At 36.3% G+C, this 8742-nt stretch overlaps 1 long non-coding RNA gene across 1 annotated transcript; it reads left to right on the top strand.

Moving 5' to 3' along the window:
- The first annotated feature begins 4401 nt into the window (after nucleotides 1-4401).
- On the top strand, nucleotides 4402-8199 carry LOC113285764. Its single transcript, XR_003328923.1, has 7 exons — nucleotides 4402-4840; nucleotides 5024-5155; nucleotides 5285-5322; nucleotides 5831-6200; nucleotides 6821-6938; nucleotides 7019-7140; nucleotides 7373-8199. It is a non-coding gene; the product is annotated as an uncharacterized LOC113285764 (long non-coding RNA).
- Nucleotides 8200-8742: the final 543 nt, after the last annotated feature.

The following is an 8742-nucleotide window of genomic DNA, read 5'->3' on the forward strand; positions in this document are numbered from 1 at the left end:
ACCTCTTTCGGCTTCATCACTTCGACCAGAGTTTCCACTTTGTCCTCAGTGAATCTGGACTTACATTTGACCCTCGATGAATCTCTACCTTCACTTTTACATAAACTCTCAACCCTCAGTGGATCTATGATTTCACTTATGTGTCTCTGCAAAGAAGCAATGAAATTGAATCTTCTAATTCTCTCAATGGATTCGTTTCAGATCCCATTTCTTTCGATAAAAAAGAGGATTACTAGAGAGAGGATGAAGAGAGAGGATGCAGAGAGCGGCGCAAAGCACAAGTGGGAAGTGAAGAGATTAGGGTTGGTTGGGTGATAATAACTATTTGGGTACCATACAGTGTAGCAGGTTGTACGATTATACTAACTCCGGCGCCTACCTGATTGGTTGAGAAACATCCAATGGTTATCAACAACAACGTGTAAAGAAAAAAAACGATCCTTCGTATTCTAATCCTCACTTGGACGTGTTTCTTAACACATTCTTCACACTATAATGAAGACATAGTAAAATTTGATACATTTTTGTTAAAAAAAAAAAATCCCCAAAAAAGACTATTTTGGTAAAATTATTAGACGATGGCACTGGTAATCTGACCTGGTACTACGAGTTCTGCAAGACTTGGACATGCGGTAAAAACTATGTTCAATCGGGATCTTTGTCTCCTACCCGACCTGGTACTTGCTACTGGAAAAGGGTTTTGGTCTTTGGTCTTTGGTACTGGTGATCTGATTACCAGAGAAGAATGTAAATTTAAGTCGAATAAATTTGACTTGGAATCAACTTATGTTCTTTTTCAATCAAAAAAAAAATTGTAACCATTTTGCAAGAATGCAACAGTGTGAAAATAAATGAACAAGAAAAAAAACTTAAGTTTGAAATCATATATCTATCATTGGCTTATAATGTATATGAACGCAATTTAAAATCAAATGAATTTTTACTTGTAACTGCCTTATGTAAATCGTTAAGCATATCCAATGAGGGTTCATCACTCCCAAGTGTTTTGGTTTTTTGGTTGGTAGAAAATTGACCTTACACAACATATTTTAGGTTCGTCGAATCCGGTAGGATCATTACACCGCTTTCAGGATCATCCAATGATTTATCCTCCCCGGTTCAGGATCGATTCAGGTTCGTCGAGCCCGATTCGGGATTTCTGAATAAAACAGGATACTTTAATAAAGGTTCAAAAAGCAGGAGTACTTTATCAAAATCCCCTTAAATGAAATGTATAAGACAATAAGAATACACCCTTGGTAAAACGGTTAGGTATTTGTAAGCATAAGAAGATTTGTGGTACAGAATTGAGAAAAAAAAAGAAAAAAAAAAGAATCTTATGAATTAGGCTCTCATTCTTAAATGGCTTCGGAGATATACATGTGTCTGAAGGCGATAAATTATGGAAAAACATTGTCCATGAAAAGTATGTTGCTTCTAATCACAATTGGTTAAAGTTACTTAATAGTCGGTGCCAATGTAGTACAGTGGTAAAATCACTGGGTGATCATACCAGTGTCCTGAGTCCGAAACTTGCCAGCATCAAATTCTTTACCGATCAAAAGAAAGAAAAAAATCGTCCCTCAACTATTTGATGGTCGAGTTTTAGCATGCACAAGATTATTTGATGGCCATCCAGATTGATGGTCTTAACCAAAAACTCGGCCCTCGACATTTTAGAGATATCTTGTGTTATGGGCTTGGGATTCCTCTTTTCGAAGAAGGAGAAACATGTTCCAGTCGTGACAGGGAGATGGATATTTTTGGTGACCATGCTTTACATTGCTCTCACAAGATTGATCTAAAATACAGACACGATATGGTTCGTGATACCTTTGCTGATATTTGTTATCGTGCGGGTGTCCCAGCTAGGAAAGAGGTGGATTTGGGTTTCCTCTCAGACACCGGCTTGGCTTTAAGACCTGCTAATATTTTAATGCACAATTGGGATAGTGGTCATGATGTATGTATGGATATCACTGGTATTTCTTCTTTCACATGTGGGGGTGGGGGGGGGGGGTGCGCACTTTTGTCCCAGGTCAAGCAATTGATAGTGTTGTTGGTCGGAAAAAACCAAATATTTAGAGAAGTGTACAACTCAGGGTTTCGGATTTGGCGTGTTGGATTTTACCACCTTAGGAGAGTTGGGGAGCGATACAGTGAAGTTTCTGATAAGATTGCGCAATTATATGGCTATTCATGGTGTGAATGTTATAGTGGGGGATTTTCTTTTTCATAGGATTGGTGTTTTCATTCAAAAGGGATTGGATCCCAGCTTGTTGTCAGGCTTCCATCTAATTCTTGTAATTATACCACTTCTGAATGAAATTTCTTGATCGGGGAAAAAAAAAGTTCCTTAATGTTGCTTTGGTAAAGCTATTTGGAAAGAAGTTATCTAAATTTAACGTTTTTTCGTTAGCAATATTTATTATAAGGTAAACAAAGGGACAACGTTAGTGCTGAGGCGGTTTCAAAAACAGACGATGACTTACAGTGGAAATTCGACGATCGAGAATGCTAAAGTGGTTTTAACACTGAATCCATCTTTTTTGTTATTTTTCTCGGTCTAAGTTTCACGATATTTTGATGAGTTCATATATAATGTTTCTTTTTTGTTAAGTTAGGCTTTCTTAATTTTATCTCATTCTCAGTTTTCTTTGAGTGAGGTTAAAAGATAAACATAGCCCAAGATAAAAAGGTAATAGAAAGGTATGGAAAGTAAGAGATGGCTAGGTTTATATTTTCTCTTTCTTTTCGGGTTCTATCATAAGTATTTTTTTGGGGCGTCCCAAGGAACTACTTTACGAATTATAGATTCCTATACTTGTCTTGAACAAATTTTAGAGTTGTACAAGTCTTTCTGAAAACCTACTTATGTAAAACTCTATGTGCATCCATTTAGACCGAACACAATTTGGTTATATAAACTTGTCTTGAATTCGACTTATGTGCATCCATCAATCTTACTCAATTTCATATGATTTCACGCGGATTCCACCAATTTCCTCGATTATTCATCGATCTCACCCAATGTCGCTCGAACTTCCTCAAGTTTATCTGGATATTCCATCGGTTTCTTTATTATCAGTAGTGAAACTAGGTTTATGGGTGGGAGAGGATCTGGACTTGCCGGAAAAAGAATTCCCACATTGATTTCACCAAATATCCAAATACTTAGTTTCATATCCATCAATCTTATCCAATGACGTATTAACAAAATTTTACTAGTTACAAATGATATAATTATCCCGACTGAGCTATAAACAGGTTATGGTCCATTTTTACCAAAACTGCATTCTATTCCGTAATTTACCCCAAAACATTCCCCGTAACATGTCGCTTTCTCACTGGTCCATTGTTGTCCATTCGGGATCGACTGCGGTTATGTAAGGATCCATCACGTCGGGATGGGGTTTATATTAGGGGTGTAAATTCGGGCAGACCGGGCCGCCCAACCCAAAAACTAAGACAGGCCGGGCAGGCCAGGCTTAACATTTGTGATCCCGTAAACAAATTCAGACCGGACAGGCCGGGCACAAGTAGATAATTTGCTACCCAAAGACCGCCCAAAGCCCGCTTTTTATATGGGCAGGCCAGATCGGGCCGGACAAGCCACTACTTTTTTTTTTTTTTTTAAGTTTAAATTTTCAAATGAACGGTATTAAATACAATATCCTTTCCAACACCGCATATCGTAAGTGATAGTATTATTTTATATTTAAATTACAGTGACAAATTTTTAATTTTAGCCTATAATAAATAATTAATTAGAGTACAATAAACTTTCTAATAAGAAAATATATTACCATTAATGTTTTGAAAAGGTTAATTATAAGTAAAAACAATTATATATTTTATTTTTCTTGACACAAAGTTGACAATTATAAAATTGTAACTTTTAAGTCTTTTTAAGAGGATATTAAATGATTAATGGCACGTAGAAGGCTTTCAGGCCGGGCACCAGGTCGGGCATCATAATTAATCGCAAAGCCCGAGACCGCCCAATAATTTAATCCAGGCCGGGCCGGGTGGTCCATGACAGGCCATAACAGGCTTTGGGCTACTTCGGGTACAGGCGGGCTCGGGCGGATACAGGCAGGCCGAGTATTTTCGGGTATTATTTACACCCCTAGTTTATATGGGACACATCATGGGGTGACGGTGGGTGATAATTTTGGGTAGAAACACCAAAATCTGGCTCTCTAAGTTCCCACCAAAATTTTTTCCACGGAAAATCAAATCCACTCCGCATATTTTTCTACATCTGGTCTTGTCTCTTTCAAATCCGACGACAGCGAACTATGAGACGTCATTGATCCGTATAATCAAGATATTTCACAATTTCAATCTTTATTAGCGGGAATAACAAAGTTTTGGCGCACTAAACCCCGCGAAATTTTCAACAAAAATTTCACTAAAATTCTTTTCCCTCCCATGGAACCTTAGACGTATCTTTGCTTATACTGTTTATTCTTCGTTTTCTCGGCTTAAGCTTATAATTTTCTCTCTCCAAAATCAAAAACCCAAAACTTCTCTTAGTTTTTAATCTCCCTAACCGAAACCCAACTTTGAATCTGAATGATTTTTATTCGACAAAAAAAAATCACCAATAACAACCAGGTTTCTTCTCATTAAAAACCCTAAAAAAAACCCGAAAATAATTTGATTTCTCAGTCAAAATCTTTAACCGAACCTGACTTCAGATTGATGCTCCGTATGTTGTTTTCTGAATTACCCCATAAAAGGTTTTCGTATTCAAATCATTTACAAATTACGATTTTCTATCTAATGAAGGAAATCAGAATTTATCCAATTGTAACGGTTGAACTCCATTAACCTGGTAAGTAAGTTTGATACGTTCCTCTATTCACTTTAAATACGTTTTATTTGGATTGAATTTTTTGAAGCTTTACTGCCGGTTCCCATCTTTGTTTCTAAAATTTCTTATGGATCCCGTTTCTCAGAAATGATCGAAGGATAGAAATTGATTTGTTAATTGGGCTTTTTATTTTGTTGGAATTAGGCGTGGGTTTCGGTTGTTTGAAGGATTCGATGTTTGAGAATCTATCTGTAGCTCAAACTAAACTACTCTTAAGAGTTTCTCTCAGATTTGACAGAATATGCTTTTCTCTGCTGACAATTGGTTCCATATCAAGTTAGTTTTCTGACATTCCATATCTCTATTTACAATCGCTTATAATCTGTTTGACAAAACTACTCTAAGAGTTTCTCTCAGATTTGGTTAATTCGATATTGATGAACTCGATTTATGCTTATGTTTCAGATGGAGTCTGGATTCTTAACAAGGATGTTTGAAAGAGGGTAAGAAGATGAACTTGAGAATTTTATTAGGTTATAATTGCTATCTTGAGTCAATATTTAGCTAATTTACATGGGGGTTTGCCTGTTTGGTTCATAATTTGAACCTGACTTTTGGTTCCCACCAGAAAATTTACAGCTTCAGTGTACAGAATTCGTGAATTGTGGATTATACAAGTTATTTTCTGATTTGATAACTACTAATCAGATCGATACGTGTATTGCGTATTTGGGGTTATAGTGCTTTTTATGTTAAATAGCTTCTTTTTGGGGTGTTCCTTTTGTATTTATTATAGATCCTATTGTCTTAGGTTTAATAGTTATCTAAAGGTTGAATATAGGTCGATCTGGTAGTCCGGGAAAATGAATAGTTATGAGAGTATACTAGTGCTCACACTTGTTGCCTTTCAGTTTTAAAATTTAATCTTTTGTTACCTCTTTTTAGCTGTAGCTTCCTAACATTGGGAGCATAACTATCGATTGACTAACACTTGGCCTTGGCTATTTTCAGAAAGAGGATTACCGACCAGTTGATATGGCTTTGCTTAGTGTCCCCTTGACAGGACAGGAGTGACTCAAGCATTAGATTTTGTCGTTGTTGGTATGGGAGTTGTAACTGGAACAAGGGTGTTCTGCTAAACCAATCTTTTCTCTTCATGACAAAATTGTTGTGTGAAACTTCTTCCGTAGTTGCATTCGATCCATCGCTGGATACAGGGATCATCCCTTGGTGTTGGTGTTGCATTTAGTTCATTTTTATGTGTCTAGGAACTCTAGGTGTTGGTGTTGTTACCTGTTATTGGAATTCACTGTAGTGGTGAAGTACCTCAAGCATCCAGGGAAGTTTTCATGCCTTGGCGGAAAGCTGCTCAATCCCCAAGGTATGTTCAGAATTTTAGATGCTTAAAGATTTTTTTAATGTACACTTGGCATCTCATGCCATGAATTTTTTACTGAAATTTCCAATTGTCTATCATTAGCATAAATTGTTGATTACGATTTGTGTAATTGTGCCAGTGCAAACTGTTGTTAGGAAGTGCTTTGACTACTTGAAATTATGTAGATGTTAGGAAGTACTTTGACTACTTGAAATTCTGTAGATATAACTGTAGGTATAACCTGATTGCGTTGGTTTACAAAGACCAACACTAGAACTAACCTTCAAATGTGTCGTTCATTTTTTTGTTTCTGTTTTATGCGAATGCAGAATCATGTGTAGGTTCATTCCATTTGTGTAAAGACAGATTGAATTTCTTATGTTTTCTTATACATTGTATGACTTAAGTGACCTAGAACGTAGATTCTCTTATGAGACATTGGATTTGAAATGGATTGTGGGAGTTGAAAAATAATATAGCGGGTAATGGATATGTAAGAAACATTTTTGACAAATCTTTATATCTAACAACTGCTGAAGTGTTGTTTACGTTCTTTTGAGGCAATTTTTATTCAAGTTGATGGTTACTAAGTTGATGTTGATCAAATTTTTTTTTATGCACAGAGATGTGCAGTTTGGGAGAATAACAGGTCTCATATTGAAGGGGTACATTGTTTTATTAGCAGCAGTTGTATGGTGAAGATTACCATGTTGAGTTGCCTTTTTGAAGCTCTGGCCTAGTGTAAGTCGGGACTAATGTTAGAGCCTCTAATTGTTTTGAAAGATCTCGAAACACTAATGTTTTACGTTTTTTGTTCTCAGTGGCAGAAGTAATACTCTAAACTAGCTAGCTGCATTGGTTATAAATGCATACCCTATCAGCCACTTAGGACCTGCCATTCTGCCTCTTTGTGAAGACAGTAGCGTTCGTAGCATTCAACAAGGTTTGTAATTCAGAACCATTTTGTTTTTATTTTAGTGTTAACTCACTTGATGACTTGCTACTGAAAGTTGTGGTTCATAACTCACAAAGTCCTTTCATGGGTTTTTTTCTATAAATATATGACTAGTTGCCTAATTCATTATATTAATCTTCTTAGTATAGGCTAGCATTATGAAAGATATTGTAACCATGTTTACTTATTTGAAATGACTTTGTAATTTGCTTTATGACAGGTTATTACAACCCAATACTTCGTGTGGTTCTTCTGCTTGTTGCCTTTAATACTTCCATGGAGCAGTATGAAACTGTAGTGGGAAGGGTTGTCATTACATTATATTGTGAGATGTATCATCGTGCGTGTGCATTTGAATCACCTTGAATACTTTAACAGGCAGTTCAGATATCGTCTAACGGTGTTCATAAAGAACCCTAGGGCAGTATAATTCTCTTAAGATCTACTGTGAAATATGTGGGCATGACACTCTGATTATAAACAAAAACAGGCTTTGGTAGTAACGATTGCACTTTAATTTTGTTATGCATGAGGTATCTGTTATAGATGAGAATCCAAAAGAGGAGATGCTAAAACTGTAGCCGCCAAAAATATGGAAATGATCAATCTAGTCGATAAGGAGTTATTTCTGTGTATATCGGATGATAAGCATATTTGGCCGATCTAAACGTCGCTGGGTATTTCTGTGTGTTTTACCGCACGTTGGAATTCACACGCGTGTACTTAACTGGCTATTTTAACAGTGAGGCATTTTTCCATCTCTTTTGACGTTGGGGAAGTTCTCCAACATGGCATCCCGTATAAGGACATTTTTCCAATTTTCCCAATTTTATTTTGTTTGGAATTGGCATTGCCTCCGTTTTGATTGGTGTATTTAAAAAAAGGAAATATTTACTTCATTATATAATTTGGAGTACATGTCATCTTTTAACCGGACATACAATAAGTTCAATTCATTTTCGTCTTGTAGACCTGGATGTATTGAACATCTTATTCAGGATGACATGAACAGATCTGTAACTTCCATTACATAATCAGAAAAATGTATCTTTCTTATCCAATAAAACAAGAGTATTCATATATTATTCTTGGGACTAAAGGCTTGGTTTTTGTTGTATAAAATTGATCTCCGGATTCTTTCCATCGTAATTTGATACTATATTTTTACAATGCTTCAGAAATGCTATGAGCTTCTCTGTTTGAGGTTGCCTGAAGTACTACGCTAGACCAACCTATCCCGACAAAAAGGAAGAAGGTTGAGTCACGCTTGCTTTTATTGATTGTTGAGTTTTGGTGGTCGGATTAGGCTTAACAATTAATGTAATGTATTTTGGTGTTACTGTGTTGCTCAAACCTTTGGCAATTTGAGGTTGCTGGCGTTTAGTTCCAATGGGTGGAGCAACTAGGTAATCAGTTAATTGTCAAAGCTAAGTTGCTGAAACGTAATGTAGGAAACTAATGTGGTCTTGGTTTCTGTTTTTTAGTTGCTTAGATATGAGGCTACTATCGCGTTTTATTTAGTTGCCATATCTTTGTTGCCGACGTTTTTGGAAACTAATGCAAGCAGTAGTTGTGATTAACCTGTTGCCG

The sequence above is a fragment of the Papaver somniferum genome, chromosome 6, assembly GCF_003573695.1.
Source record: "Papaver somniferum cultivar HN1 chromosome 6, ASM357369v1, whole genome shotgun sequence".
NCBI lineage: Eukaryota > Viridiplantae > Streptophyta > Magnoliopsida > Ranunculales > Papaveraceae > Papaver > Papaver somniferum.